The sequence below is a fragment of the Arachis hypogaea genome, chromosome 19, assembly GCF_003086295.3.
Source record: "Arachis hypogaea cultivar Tifrunner chromosome 19, arahy.Tifrunner.gnm2.J5K5, whole genome shotgun sequence".
NCBI lineage: Eukaryota > Viridiplantae > Streptophyta > Magnoliopsida > Fabales > Fabaceae > Arachis > Arachis hypogaea.
In genome coordinates, this window is record NC_092054.1 from 61,161,139 (window position 1) to 61,177,951 (window position 16,813).

Genomic DNA, 16,813 nt, shown 5'->3' on the forward strand with positions numbered 1-16,813 from the left:
AAAAACAGGCTGAAAGAGAGGAAGCCAATGATGAGGATATAACAGCAAGAAAGCAAACTCAAAATCAAGCTCAAGAAAATGAAGACCAACCACAAATTTCAAGAAAAGGGAAAGAAGCAATTGAAGAATCAACCAAGGATCACAGGCAGGGAGTGAACTTCACACCTCTATTGCCATATCTCCAAAGGTTCAACAAGGAGACTAAGGACCAACACTTCCCAAAATTTCTTGAAATCTTCAAGAAATTAGAGATCAACATTCCCCTGGCTGAAGCACTAGAGCAAATGCCCCTATACGCCAAGTTTTTGAAGGAGCTTATTAACAAGAAAAGAAGTTGGCAAGAGAATGAAACTATACTGCTCACTGAAAAATGCATAGCATTAATCCAGAAAGGACTCCCCCTAAACTTGAAGATCCTGGAAGTTTCTTTCTACCTTGTGCCATTGGTAGTATGACCATCAACAAGGCAATGTGTGACTTAGGGGCTAGTATCAATCTGATGCCTTCCTCTCTAGTGAAAAAGCTGTGCATAGAAGAAGTGAAACCAGTACAGATGTCCTTAGAATTAGTGGACAAGTCAGTGATATGTCCCAGGGGTGTGATTGAGAACCTTCTAGTCAAGGTAGACAAATTCATCTTCCCTGCAGATTTTGTGGTCTTAGATTCAGATGAGGATGAAGGTGATTCCATTATACTTGGGAGACCATTCTTGGCCACTTCTAGGGCCATTATAGACGTAGAGCAAGGAGAATTGACCCTCAGAATGCATGATGAAAGCATCACCCTGAATGTATTTCTAGAAACACAGCTCATTGATGAAAAGAAGGACTGCATGGAAACTGACAAGGAAGACTCACAGTGGAAGAAAGGAATTAACAAGACGGTCAGGAGTTACCTTCCAAAGCAAGAAATAAATAATACAGTAGGGCAAAAAGAGAAAGAGATTGTACAGAATGATGAAGAAATTCAAGAAGACATTGAAGTGTTAGTCAATGAGAAGAAAAGTCCCAAAGTGAAGCCCACTGTCCAGGAAAAAGGGGCAACAAAAAGAAGGAAGAAAAACAAGAACAAAACTAAAAAGGGTTGGAAGAACAAAAAGATTCCAACAGAGGGGTTCTCCAAGGGTGATGAAGTATAGTTGATCTATCAACAACTGGGGGCAATCCAACAAGCTGATGACTACTATACTGTCAACAAAATACTCTTGCTAGAGCATGCCGAAATTGAACATCAAGGAACAAAGAAGAAGTTCACATCAGGGGGGATAAGCTGAGACACTACAGTCATCAACCACCATAAAAGAGGAGTCCAATGTCAAGCTAATGATAATAAAAGAGCGCTCCATGGGAGGCAACCCATGATTTAAGATTCTTGTTCGTTTTTGAATTCAATAAATTATGATCACCTTAGCATGATTTTGAATTTTATTAGACATACTTGACAGATGCATACACTGTTTTGAAACACATGCCAGACTTCTAAGTTTGGTGTGCTTGACAGCACACAAAAATCAGCTTTTCAAGCATTCTTAGATCATATGCTTAGTCATTTCGATGAAGGATATGACCAAACATTAAGTTTGGTGTCTGCATATGTACCAATTTTCAGAAGAATCAACTTTTGTTCATAAAATCAAAGTCATGCATAGATGAATCATACATTGTTTCATTTTAGGAATTTATATTAGAAAATGAATTAGAACTTATGATGAAAGCATCAATTGTGATAAATTTCTTGCATTTGACATTAATCCCTAGCAAGAGATAAGTTTGGTGTTCACTGGTGCGTGAAAATTGTGATTACACTTTGATTATGTAAAATTCATCGCTCTTTCTTTCTCTAGTAATGGCGCCAAAAACATGATGCCAATACCATGGTTCACAACTTCGCACAAGTAACCAGCAAGTGCACTGGGTCGTCCAAGTAATACCTTACGTGAGTAAGGGTCGAATCCCACGGAGATTGTTGGTATGAAGCAAGCTATGGTCACCTTGTAAATCTCAGTCAGGCGGATATAAAGCAGTAATGGGTTTTCGAAAATAAATAATAGAACAGGGATAGAGGTACTTATGTAAATCATTGGTGAGAATTTTAGATAAGCGAATAGAGATGCTTTCATTCCTCTGAACCTCTGCTTTCCTGCTATCTTTATCCAATCAGTCTTACTCCTTTCCATGGCTGGCTTTATGTGATACATCACCATTGTCAATGGCTACTTTCGGTCTTCTCTCGGGAAAATAATCCAAATGCCCTGTCACGGAACGGCTAATCGTCTGGAGGCATCACCCTTGTCAATGGCTTCATCTTATCCTCTCAGTGAAAATGGTCAACGCACCCTGTCACGGCACGGCTATTCATCTGTCGGTTCTCGATCATGCTGGAATAGGATTTACTATCCTTTTGCGTCTGTCACTACGCCCAGCAATCGTGAGTTTGAAGCTCGTCACAGTCATTCAATCATTGAATCCTACTCGGAATACCACAGACAAGGTTTAGACTTTCCGGATTCTCTTGAATGCTGCCATCATTCTAGCTTACACCACGAAGATTCCGATTAAGAGATCTAAGAGATACTCATTCAATCTAATGTAGAACGGAAGTGGTTGTCAGGCACGCGTTCATAGGGAATGATGATGATTGTCACGTTCATCACATTCAGTTTGAAGTGCGAATGAATATCTTAGAAGCGAAATAAGATGAATTGAATAGAAAATAGTAGTACTTTGCATTAATCTTTGAGGAACAGCAGAGCTCCACACCTTAATCTATGGAGTGTAGAAACTCTACCGTTGAAAATACATAAGTGAGAGGTCCAGGCATGGCCGAATGACCAGCCCCCAAAACGAGATCACAAGATCAAAATACAATCCAGGATGTCTAATACAATAGTAAAAGGTCCTATTTATAATAAACTAGCTACTAGGGTTTACAGAAGTAAGTAATTGATGCATAAATCCACTTTCGGGGCCCACTTGGTGTGTGCTTGGGCTGAGCTTTAACTTTCCACGTGCAGAGGCCATTTGTGGAGTTGAACACCAGGTTTTGATCCATTTCTGGCGTTCAACTCTGGTTTTTGATCCCTTTCTGGCGCTGAACGCCAGAATTGGGCAGAGAGCTGGCGTTGAACGCCAGTTTACGTCGTCTATTCTTGGCCAAAGTATGGACTATTATATATTGCTGGAAAGCCCTGGATGTCTACTTTCCAAAGCAATTAGAAGCGCGCCATTTCAAGTTTTGAAGCTCCAGAAAATCCACTTTGAGTGCAGGGAGGTCAGAATCCAACAGCATCAGCAGTCCTTCTTCAACCTTTGAATCTGATTTTTGCTCAAGTCCTTCAATTTCAGTCAGAAAATACCTGAAATCACAGAAAAACACACAAACTCATAGTAAAGTCCAGAAATGTGAATTTAACATAAAAACTAATGAAAACATCCCTAAAAGTAACTAGATCCTACTAAAAACATACTAAAAACAATGCCAAAAAGCGTATAAATTATCCGCTCATCACAACACCAAACTTAAATTGTTGCTTGTCCCCAAGCAATGGAAAATCAAATAGGATAAAAAGAAGAGAATATACTATAAATTCCAAACTATCAATCAAACATAGCTCCAATCAAATGAGCGGGACTTATAGCTTTTTGCCTCTTGAATAGTTTTGGCATCTCACTTTATCCATTGAGGTTCAGAATGATTGGCATCTATAAGAACTCAGAGTTTAGATAGTGTTATTGATTCTCCTAGTTCAGTATGATGATTCTTGAACACAGCTGTTTTATGAGTCTTGGCCGTGGCCCTAAGCACTTTGTTTTCCAGTATTACCACCGGATACATAAATGCCACAGACACATAATTGGGTGAACCTTTTCAGATTGTGACTCAGCTTTGCTAAAGTCCCCAATTAGAGGTGTCCAGGGTTCTTAAGCACACTCTTTTTTTTTTTTTTTTGCTTTGGACCTTGACTTTAACCGCTCAGTCTCAAGTTTTCACTTGACACATTCACGCCACAAGCACATGGTTAGGGACAGCTTGGTTTAGCTGCTTAGACCAGGATTTTATTCCTTTAGGCCCTCCTATCCACTGATGCTCAAAGCCTTGGGATCCTTTTTATTTGCCCTTGCCTTTTGGTTTTAAGGGTTATTGGCTTTTTGCTCTTGCCTCTTGGTTTTAAGAGCTCTTGGCTTTTTCTGCTTGCTTTTTCTTTCTATTTTTTTTTTCGCCTATTTTTTTTTCTGCAAGCTTTGTTCTTTGCTGCTTTTTCTTGCTTCAAGAATCATTTTTATGATTTTTCAGATTATCAAATAACATGTTTCCTAGTCATCATTCTTTCAAGAGCCAACATATTTAACATTCTTAAACAACAACTTCAAAAGACATATGCACTGTTCAAGCATACATTCAGAAAATAAGAAGCATTGTCACCACATCAATATAATTAAACTAAGTTCAAGGATAAATTCGAAACTCATGTACTTCTTGTTCTTTTGAATTAAAACATTTTTCATTTAAGAGAGGTGATGGATTCATAGGACATTCATAACCTTAAGACAAAGTTACTAACTACTAATGATCATTTAATGAAGACACAAACATAGATAAGCACATAACATAGAAAACGAAAAATAGAAGAAATAAGAACAAGGAATGAATCCACCTTAGTGATGGTGGCGTTTCCTTCTTGAGGAACAAATGATGTCCTTGAGCTCTTCTATATCTCTTCCTTGCCTTTGTTGCTCCTCCTTCATTGCTTTTAGATCTTGTCTTATTTCATGGAGTGCTTTTGATGTTCCACCCTTAGTTGCTTCTAATAATTGTGTGGAAGAAAATGTATCCCCTGAGGTATCTCAGGGATCTCTTGATTTGCTGTCAAATGTTCTACCACTGAGCTATAGACCCTTGATGGAAGCTTTTGTCTTTCCTTTCCTCTTTCTAGAGGTTTCTCTGGCCTTAGGTGCCATCAATGGTTATGGAAAAAACAAAAAACTATGCTTTTACCACACTAAACTTAGAATGTTGCTCGCCCTCGAGCAAAAGAAGAAAGAATAGAAGAAGAAGAAGAAGAAGATATGGAGGAGATGGATGGATGTGTGTATTCGGCCATATGGGTGGGATTGGGTGGGAGAGAGATGTTGAATTTTGAAGGTAGTGGGTGTATGGATGTAAGTGGTAAATGGAAAACAGAAGGGATGATCATGAATGGAAAGAGAGATGATGAGGTAGGTGGGGATCATGTGGGGTCCACAGATCCTAAGATGATCCTGTGGGGTCCACAGATCCTGAGGTGTCAAGGCATTTACATCCCTGCACCAATTTAGGCATGTAAAATGCCCTTGCACACAACTCTGGGCGTTCAGCGCCAGGTTGGTGCCCATTTTGGGCGTTCAACACCCATTTGTTGCCATTTCTGGCGTTGAACGCCAGAACCATGCTTGTTCTGGGCGTTCAGTGCCAGGATGCTGCCCATTTTGGGCATTCAGCGCCAGAACCATGCTCTGTTCTGGCGTTGAACGCCAGGCAGATGCTTCCTCCAGGGTGTGATTTTTTTTCTGCTGTTTTTGATTCCGTTTTCAATTTTTATATTTATTTTGTGACTCCACATGATCATGAACCTATAAAGACATATAACTAAGAAAAATATAGTTAGATAAAAATTGGGTTGCCTCCCAACAAGCGCTACTTTAATGTCAATAGCTTGACAGTGGGCTCTCATGGAGCCTCACAGATGTTCAGAGCATTGTTGAAACTCCCCAACACCAAACTTAGAGTTTGGATATGGGAGTTCAACACCAAACTTAGAGTTTGGTTGTGGCCTCCCAACACCAAACTTAAAGTTTGACTGTGGGGGCTTTGTTTGACTCTGCTTTGAGAGAAGCTTCTTCTGCTTCCTCTCCATGGATGCAGAGAGAGATCCTTGAGTTGTAAACACAAGGTTGTCCTCATTCAATTGAAGGATCAATTCTCCTCTATCCACATCAATCACAGCTCTTGCTGTGGCTAGAAAAGGTCTTCCCAGGATGATGGATTCATCCTCTTCCTTTCCAGTATCCAGGACTATGAAATCAGCAGGGATGTAAAGGCCTTCAACCTTTACTAACACGTCCTCTACTTGTCCATAAGCCTGTTTTCTTGAATTGTCTGCCATCTCTAATGAGATTTTAGCAGCTTGCACCCCATAGATTCCCAGTTTCTCTATTACAGAGAGGGGCATGAGGTTTATTCCTGAACCAAGGTCACACAGAGCCTTAAAGATCATGGTGCCTATGGTACAAAGTATTATGAACTTTCCAGGATCCTGTCTCTTCTGAGGCAATGTCAGTTGATCCAGATCACTTAGTTCATTGATGAACAAGGGAGGTTCATCTTCCCAAGTCTCAATACTAAATAATTTGGCATTCAGCTTCATGATTGCACCAAGAAACTTGGCAGTTTGCTCTTCAGTAACCTCCTCATTCTCTTCAGAAGAGGAATACTCATCAGAGCTCATGAATGGCATAAGGAGGTTTAATGGAATCTCTATGGTCTCTAGATGAGTCTCAGATTCCTTTTGTTCCTCAGAGGGAAGCTCCTTATTGATCACTGGACGTCCCAGGAGTTCTTCCTCCTTGGGATTCACGTCCTCTCCTTCCCTTACAGGTTCGGCCATGGTGCTTATGTCAATGGCCTTGCACTCTCCTTTTGTATTCTCTTCTGTATTGCTTGGGAGAGTACTAGGAGAGATTTCAGTGATCCTTTTACTCAGCTGGCCAACTTGTGCTTCCAAATTTCGAATGGAAGACCTTGTTTCATTCATGAAACTTGCAGTGGCCTTGGATAGATCAGAGACTAAGTTTGCTAAATTAGAGGTACTTTGTTCAGAGTTCTCTGTCTGTTGCTGAGTGGATGATGGAAAAGGCTTGCTATTGCTAAACCTGTTTCTTCCACCATTATTAAAGCCTTGTTGAGGCCTTTGATCCTTCCATGAGAGATTTGGATGATTTCTCCATGATGGATTATAGGTGTTTCGATATGGTTCACCCATGTAATTTACCTCTGCTATTGCAGGGTTCTCAGGATCGTAAGCTTCTTCTTCAGAAGATGCCTCTTGAGTACTGTTGGATGCAGCTTGCATTCCATTCAGACTCTGGGAAATCATATTGACTTACTGAGTCAATATTTTATTCTGAGCCAATATGGCATTCAGAGTATCAATTTCAAGAACTCCCTTCTTCATAGGCGTCCCATTACTCACAGGATTCCTCTCAGAAGTGTACATGAACTGGTTATTAGCAACCATGTCAATGAGTTCTTGAGCTTCTGCAGGTGTTTTCTTTAGGTGAATGGATCCACCTGCAGAAGTATCCAACGACATATTTGCCAATTCAGACAAACCATCATAGAAGATATCCAGGATGGTCCATTCTGAAAGCATGTCAGTAGGATACTTTTTGGTCAGACCTTTGTATCTCTCCCAAGCTTCATAGAGGGATTCACCTTCTTTCTGTCTGAAGGTCTGAATGTCCACTCTAAGTTTACTAAGCTTTTGAGGAGGAAAGAACTTGGCTAAGAAAGCCGTGACCAGCTTATCCCAAGAGTTCAGGCTATCTCTGGGTTGAGAGTCCAACCACACTCTAGCTCTGTCTCTTACAGCAAAAGGGAAAAGTATGAGCCTGTAGACTTCAGGATCTACTCCATTAGTCTTAACAGTATCACAGATCTGCAAGAATTTAGTTAGGAACTGAAAAGGATCTTCAGATGGAAGTCCATGAAACTTGCAGTTCTGCTGCATTAGAGAAACTAATTGAGGTTTTAGCTCAAAATTGTTTGCTCCAATGGCAGGAATGGAGATGCTTCTTCCATGTAAATTGGAATTAGGTGCAGTAAAGTCACCAAGCATCTTCCTTACATTATTATTATTTTTGGCTGCCATATCCTCTTCCTGTTTGATAATTTCTGACAGGTGCTTGCTGGTTTGTTGTAATTCAGCTTCTCTTAGTTTCTTCTTCAGAGTCCTTTGAGGTTCTAGATATTCTTGTCCTTGCTCCTGCTCGTATGACAAAGAAGAGGGCACAGAATAATAATAATAGAGATCTTTTTTTTTTGTGAGTAAGGGAGAGATGTTAGTAGATGAATAAACAAATAGAAGGATATGAGAGAGAAGAAAATTTTTGAAAATAATTTTTGAAAAGGAGTTAGTGATTTTCGGAAATGGTTTTTGAAAAATGTTAGTAATTTTCGAAAATTTTTTTAAAATCAAAGATTAAAATAATTAGTTAATTAAAAAGAAATTTTTGAAAAAAGGGGAAGATATTTTCAAAAATAGAGAGAGAGAGTTAGTTAGGTAGTTTTGAAAAAGATAAGAAACAAACAAAAAGTTAGTTAGTTAGTTGAAACAAATTTTGAAAAGATAAGAAGTTAGGAAGTTAGAAAAGATATTTTGAAATCAAATTTTTGAAAAAGATAAGATAAGAAGATATTTTTGAAAAGATATGATAGAAATTAGTTTTTGAAAAAGATTTGATTTTTAAAATCACAATTAATGACTTGATTCACAAGGAATCACAAGATATGATTCTAAAACTCAAAGTTTGAATCTTTCTTAACAAGCAAGTAACAAACTTGAAATTTTTGAATCAAAACATTAATTGTTATTGTTATTTTCGAAAATTTGATATAAAAATAAGAAAAAGATTTTTGAAAAATATTTTTGGAATTTTCGAAAATAACTAAGAAATTTGAAAAAGATTTGATTTTTGAAAAAGATTTTGAAAAAGATAAGATTTTCAAATTGAAAATTTGATTTGACGCATAAGAAACAACTAGATTTTAAAATTTTTTGAAAAAGTCAATCCAATTTTCGAATTTAATGAGAGAAAAAGGGAAAGATATTTTTTTTTATTTTTGAATTTTTATGATGAGAGAGGAAAACATGAAAATTATGCAATGCATGAAATTTATGGATCAAAACAATGAATGCATGCAAGAATGCTATGAATGTCAAGATGAACACCAAGAACACTATGAAGATCATGATGAACATCAAGAACACATTTTTGAAAAATTTTTAATGCAAAGAAAACATGCAAGACACCAAACTTAGAATTCTTTAATGCTTAGACATAAAGAATTCAGGAATGCATATGAAAAACAAGAAAAGACACAAAACATGCAAATGCAAAGATCAAACAAGAAGACTTACCAAGAACAACTTGAAGATCATGAAGAACACTATGAATGCATGAAAATTTTCGAAAAATGCAAGATGAGTATGCAATTGACACCAAACTTATAACATGACACATGACTCAAACAAGAAACACTAAAAATATTTTTTTGATTTTTATGATTTTATGATTTTTTTGTATTTTCTTTTAATTTTTTCGAAAATCATTTTGAAAAAGACAAATAAGGATTCCAAAAATTTTTAATATGAATTCCAGGAATCTTATACTCTTTAGTCTAAAGCTCCAATCAAAGGGTCAGGCATGGCTTAATAGCCAGCCAAGCTTTAGCATGTAACAGGTAGATCATGAACAGTAGTAGGTGGATTAGCACCAACTAGCTTGCTCTTGATAACAAATTGGAAGCCTCAGTCCAAATGAATTTAGACATCGCTTTACAGCCAACCAGGCTTCACATGCTTCATGAAACACTAGAATTCATTCTTAAAAATTTTGAATAAAATTATAAAATTTTTGAAAACTTTTTTTTTAAAAAAAAAATTTTTTTTCGAAAAAAAGGAGAAAATTTTGAAAGAGTTTTGAAAAATTTTTTTTAAGAGAAAACAAAAAGAAAATTACCTAATCTGAGCAACAAGATGAACCGTCAGTTGTCCAAACTCGAACAATCCCCGGCAACGGCGCCAAAAACTTGGTGCGTGGAAATTGTGATTACACTTTGATTATGTAAAATTCATCGCTCTTTCTTTCTCTAGTAATGGCGCCAAAAACATGATGCCAATACCATGGTTCACAACTTCGCACAAGTAACCAGCAAGTGCACTGGGTCGTCCAAGTAATACCTTACGTGAGTAAGGGTCGAATCCCACGGAGATTGTTGGTATGAAGCAAGCTATGGTCACCTTGTAAATCTCAGTCAGGCGGATATAAAGCAGTAATGGGTTTTCGAAAATAAATAATAGAACAGGGATAGAGGTACTTATGTAAATCATTGGTGAGAATTTTAGATAAGCGAATAGAGATGCTTTCATTCCTCTGAACCTCTGCTTTCCTGCTATCTTTATCCAATCAGTCTTACTCCTTTCCATGGCTGGCTTTATGTGATACATCACCATTGTCAATGGCTACTTTCGGTCTTCTCTCGGGAAAATGATCCAAATGCCCTGTCACGGCACGGCTAATCGTCTAGAGGCATCACCCTTGTCAATGGCTTCATCTTATCCTCTCAGTGAAAATGGTCAACGCACCCTGTCACGGCACGGCTATTCATCTGTCGGTTCTCGATCATGCTGGAATAGGATTTACTATCCTTTTGCGTCTGTCACTACGCCCAGCAATCGCGAGTTTGAAGCTCGTCACAGCCATTCAATCATTGAATCCTACTCGGAATACCACAGACAAGGTTTAGACTTTCTGGATTCTCTTGAATGCTGCCATCATTCTAGCTTACACCACGAAGATTCCGATTAAGAGATCTAAGAGATACTCATTCAATCTAATGTAGAACGGAAGTGGTTGTCAGGCACGCGTTCATAGGGAATGATGATGATTGTCACGTTCATCACATTCAGGTTGAAGTGCGAATGAATATCTTAGAAGCGAAATAAGATGAATTGAATAGAAAACAGTAGTACTTTGCATTAATCTTTGAGGAATAGCAGAGCTCCACACCTTAATCTATGGAGTGTAGAAACTCTACCGTTGAAAATACATAAGTGAGAGGTCCAGGCATGGCCGAATGGCCAGCCCCCAAAACGAGATCACAGGATCAAAATACAATCCAGGATGTCTAATACAATAGTAAAAGGTCCTATTTATAATAAACTAGCTACTAGGGTTTACAGAAGTAAGTAATTGATGCATAAATCCACTTCTGGGGCCCACTAGGTGTGTGCTTGGGCTGAGCTTTAAATTTCCACGTGCAGAGGCCATTTGTGGAGTTGAACGCCAGGTTTTGATCCATTTCTGGCGTTCAACTCTGGTTTTTGATCCCTTTCTGGCGCTGAACGCCAGAATTGGGCAGAGAGCTGGCGTTGAACGCCTGTTTACGTCGTCTATTTTTGGCCAAAGTATGGACTATTATATATTTCTGGAAAGCCCTGGATGTCTACTTTCCAACGCAATTGGAAGCGCGCCATTTCGAGTTCTGTAACTCCAGAAAATCCACTTTGAGTGCAGGGAGGTCAGTATCCAACAGCATCAGCAGTCCTTCTTCAACCTCTGAATCTGATTTTTGCTCAAGTCCTTCAATTTCAGTCAGAAAATACCTGAAATTACAGAAAAACACACAAACTCATAGTAAAGTCTAGAAATGTGAATTTAACATAAAAACTAATGAAAACATCCCTAAAAGTAACTAGATCCTACTAAAAACATACTAAAAACAATGCCAAAAAGCGTATAAATTATCCGCTCATCATTCACCAAATCTTGGTTCACTAAGTAAGGGACACAATTAATCTTTTATGACTAAGAAACATAATAAATAATCTAAGCATTCACCACTTCATCACTGTGCTACAATTGTGTCTTAAAACTTACCATTTTGATTTAATTAGGAAAAAGAAGGTTGAGGTAAAGACAAGCTGAAGATACGGCTATGACAAGCCAAGAGAGAAGGATCACATGTGCCTAGAGAGGTGTGCCTACCTTGGAAAGAAAAAATCTGCATGCTAGTCACCTTGGAGGACGAACCTCATGCAACCAATGAGAGGAGAATCCTTGTCAATCCTCAAGAGAACATGCAAGCCGTTCATCTCATGAAGTTACTATATTGTTCAACTCAATCTCCACCCTTCATAAGTCATGACCGAATCCCACTTCAAGTATGGTCTTCATCCAAAGCTTTAAAACCTTGCCTATAAATAGGTTGAGACATTTCTTGCATCACATATTCCTACAAGTCATCCTTAAAATCATAAGTCCTTGTTCCACCTTGTGCAATCCTAAACATGTCCCACCCTCCTCTCAACAGCAACATTTCTTTCTTCATTCTCTTTACACTATAAAATCGTACCTCAACCAACCACAAATTCACCCTTGCCTCCTCCCTCTAATTGAATTCATAGCTTCATCAAGTTCAAAGAGAAGACAAGGGAAGGAACCAATGGTAACCGAACCCCCATCCTATGATATAAGGAAGTTTAGATCTCAGTTTCATGAAAGAAAATATCATAGATTCATGAAAACAAAGCACATCATTCATGAGAGGGGTTTTGAGCTGAGAGACGGGGAATACCCCATCATGAGGCAAATCACTATGGAAAGAAGGTGGGATCTTCTATGCGATCCTCTCACCAAGATTAGTGCAGTCATGATCAGGGAATTTTATGCAAATACTGTGAAAGAGAGTGAAGACAGCATCCCTTACAAAAGTTATGTTAGAAGAGTTGAAGTGGATTTTAGTCCAGCAGCCATTACAAGAGCGCTGAAGTTGAGAACCATAACTTATGAAGAGCCCAGCTATGAGGCCAGACTACAGGGAGAGAATGACCCTGATGAGATCTTACAGGGGATATGCTTGGAAGACACAGATTGGGAAAGAGATTCAAAAGGAATCCCAAGCCAATTGAAAAGAATAAATCTCATTCTTGAGGCCAAGGGGTGGTATGAGATAGTAAGGAGATCTATACTCCCTACTGGAAACACCTCAGGGGTCACAATCAAGCGAGCACTCTTGACATACTGTATCTTACATGGGGGAGAAATCAACCTTGCACAACTCATAGCGGACAGTATTCAAGAGATAGCTGAGAGCACAAACAAATCAACTAGGCTCGGTCATCCAAGCACCATTCTAAGGCTATGTAACAAAGCTGGAGTGATTTTTGAAGATGAGGACACAGAGAATTTGTTCACCAATGCAATGAATGCCAAAGAGCTGGAGGATTGACAAAAAGGAATGAGATGCCTCAAAATTTCATCCTGGAAGTGGAGCTATTTGACCTATGGGGCATTGATTTCATGGGACCCTTTCCCCCGTTCTACTCTTTCAGATACATCTTGGTGGCAGTGGAGTACGTCTCAAAGTGGGTGGAAGCCATAGCCACAACCACCTGTGATGCACAGATTGTCCTTCAATTCCTTAAGAAGCACATTTTCACTAGATATGGAGTGCCCAAGGGTCTTGTTAGCGATGGTGGTGGTCATTTCTGCAACAAACAGATAGAGAAACTCCTCCACAAATATGGAGTAATCCATAAAGTACAACACCATACCACCCTCAGACTAATGGCCAGGCTGAATTAGCAAATAGGGAGTTGAAGAAGATCTTAGAGAAAATAGTGGGAAGCACAAGAAAAGATTGGGCTAGGAAGCTAGAAGATGCACTCTGGGCATACAGAATAGCTTTCAAAACTCCCATTGGAAAGTCCCCTTTTCAGCTATTGTATGGAAAATCCTGCCACCTCCCTGTAGAGCTTGAACACAGAGCTTTTTGGGCTACTAAACTCCTCAACCTTGATTCTCAGGCAGCAGGGGAGAAAAGGTTACTACAACTAAATGAGTTGGATAAATTTAGGCTAAAAGCCTATGAAAATGCTAAGGTATACAAGGAAATAGCCAAGAGATGGCATGACAGGAAGATTTTAAAGAAAGAATTCAAACCAGGATAGCAAGTACTCCCTGGCAAGCTCAAGTCCAAATGGACTGGCCCATATTTAGTGACAAAGGTTTTTCCTTATGGAAATCTTGAGTTGCTAGATGAAGCTACACAGAGTCATTTCACAGCAAATGGGCACAGAGCAAAGCCTTACTTAGGAGGGCAATGGGACAAGGAAAAAGAGGTTCAGAACCTAAGCTAAGCAAGACTGAAGGATGTCAAGCTAATGGTAATAAAGAAGCGCTTGTTGGGAGGCAACCCAACCTGAGGTAGTTTTCTTCTCATAACTATTTTAATAAAAAGGTTAATTAGCTTTATCTATATTGCAAGAAGCTAAGTTTGGTGTTGCACACCAAAATAATATAAGGGAGAATGAAGGATTCTAAGTTTGGTGTTCCACTAAAGTCTCATCATAAAACGCATTCTCACTTTCTGCATAATGCTAGCTTCAAACATTTAGATAAACTAGTTAACTATTTGCTGTTTCATAGTTTTTAGTTTTATTACCTTTAGCAAGGAAAAAGGATTTCACATATAGTTAATTTGTTTCATAAGAAACATTGGCAAGGAACTAAGTTTGGTGTTCACACACCAAAGTAAAGTTCAAAAGCCCACAAACAAGCTTTGCAGATTAACCGGATACCTAAAGGGCTTGAAAATCAAGCAACGTTTGAGGAGTATGCATGAAAACAGCCAACAAATTAAAGAACATTTGCACTATGACTCAGAAGGAGCATAACAGAAGGAAGAATGAAAAGCTGCAACCACCCAACAGGTTGTATTTATACTTAATCCTTGTAGTTATGAAATGTTTTAATTCAGGGATTCCTTCATGCCTTGCTAGAATGTTCATTTAGTTGCAAGTAAAAGTACATGCTAAAGAAAGCTATCTGCATAATTTTTAGCTTAAAAGTTATCTACATAATAATTGTCATCCTTCATTAGCTTGAGTATTTTGCTTTGTTCCCTTGCTATTTGAATAAAAGAGAGATGTTTAATTTAGAAAAGTAATTGTTCAATGTTGCAAAAGTTAGAATGAAAAGTTAGTGGTGGTATGTGTTTGATTCAATTGTTAGCTCACAAAATAATTGCTGCACAATGACATGTTACTTGAAGCTTAAGCTAGTTGCTGCTATGATCCTTCAATTAATAAAAATCCCTTGAAAATGAATCAAAACAGAAAGAAAAAGAAATAGAAAAGCCAAAAAGTGGCAAAGAAACAAACAATAAGGCTAGACACCAAATAGCTTAGACCCTAGGACACATGCCTGTGGTGTTTTTATACTAGGATATGCTTGGACAAGTAAGTTCTAAGGAGTATTTCAAAACTTGGCCACTTAGATCAACTGATTTGGGATTACCAACTGAAAGTCCACAATAAAGAGCAACCTAGCTACAAAACACTTAGCTATCCAAAGAGATGCTAGGCATAAATGATCCTAGGAAGAAAAAGGTGAGCCATGTGTCTGTGGTAAAGAAATGTTGAGTATAATTAAGCCAAAGGCTGCTGCAACATTTGCAACCAAGCCTTCAATAAGTATTAAGCTCTATAAGCAAAAGAAAGAAGGAAAAAGTTAACAAGGGAAGTAAGCAGAAAGCAAGGCATTATAGCAGCAACCTTAGTGAACCCTTGAGGAAACATTGTTTATTTAACAGCAAGTAATAAATGAACTACTATTGATCTGCATAAAACCCCATGAACCAAGTTTAACTATCTGCTTAATAAGGACATGCATACTTCTCTATTTCATTCTATCTTCTCTTATGTTTAATGCTTGCTTGGGGACAAACAAGTTTTAAGTTTGGTATTGTGATGACAAGTCATCTTAGCCTAGTTTTACTAGTCTTTTTCTTTGTTTTTATTAGGTTTTATGCATTTTCTTGCATTGTAAGTAAGTAATTTGGAATGGAATTGCATGGTTTCCTTGAATCAATCAACCACCATTTAATTGATACTAAATCATGAGGTTTAAGCTAAATTTAATTGATATTTAAATGAATTATAAACCTTATGAATTTGGTGATACTTTGATTGGTTGTTTTGATTATTTACAGGTGAAGAAAAGAAGAAAACATGAAAGCGTAGCCTAAGAAGCGTGGCCCAAGGAAGAGAAAAGTGTAGCAAAAGAAACAAGGAAGCATGGCACATGGAAGGAGGAAGCACAGCGCTCTATCCAAGAGCGGAGCACTCTCTAAGGGAGCACAACAATGAACCAAGGAAGCAAGACTTGGATGCTATGCTCCCCTTGAGAGCGGAGCACAATTTTGAACCAAGAGAGAAAGAGGAAAAGAATGATGCTCCGCTCTTGTCAAGAGCATTATTGGGCTTCACTCAAAAATAAATTCAAGGAAGAAGTTTGCTAGTGAAAGCTACAAGGTTCGAACTCATGAGCAAGGGGGAGTGGGGGAGCGCTACTCACAAAGGAAATAAGCCAAAAATGGCTAAAATGCTACCCCCAAGGATCGAACGAAGCACCTTAAGGAAGCAAGGAGCAAGGCGCCACTTTGTGCACAAAGGAAATTGGCCAGCGCATGCCTCCAGCAAGAATCGAACCAAGGACCTTCCCTTGAAGTGCCAATGCTCCGCTCCCCACAAGAGCAGAGTGCTACTTCCATTATTCCTTGGTGCATGAGGCGCAACTTGACACGGCCCATGGAGCTTGTGCGCACAAGACAAGCTCCAAGACAAGGCAATGCTCTGCTCCCCACAAGAGTAGAGCGCTATCCTGAGGCACCCAACTTGGCACGCAACAAAGAGGCCAAAGACAAGCCTTGATGCTCCGCTCCCCTCAAGAGCAGAGCACTCCACTGGGAGCAAACACTCTTGGGCTAAAATTGGACCAAAATTCAATTAAAATTCAATTCTTCACCAAATTAAAAGGCCCACTCCAAATTCTAAAATCCAAAAATAGAAAATGTATAAATAGAAGCTAGTTTGATTTAGTGAGGACCTTTTGTTTCTTTGAGAATTTTCATTTTGTAATTTTTAGAGTTTTTATTTTGAATTTGGATCTTGGAGAATTTGGAAGGAGAATTGATCTCTCTTCTTCCTTGTTCT

General features: G+C 38.6%; 1 non-coding gene across 1 annotated transcript; it reads left to right on the plus strand.

Moving 5' to 3' along the window:
* Positions 1–7,402: 7,402 nt before the first annotated feature.
* On the plus strand, positions 7,403–7,510 carry LOC112780153 (small nucleolar RNA R71). The gene has a single exon (XR_003191009.1). It is a non-coding gene; the product is annotated as a small nucleolar RNA R71 (small nucleolar RNA).
* Positions 7,511–16,813: the final 9,303 nt, after the last annotated feature.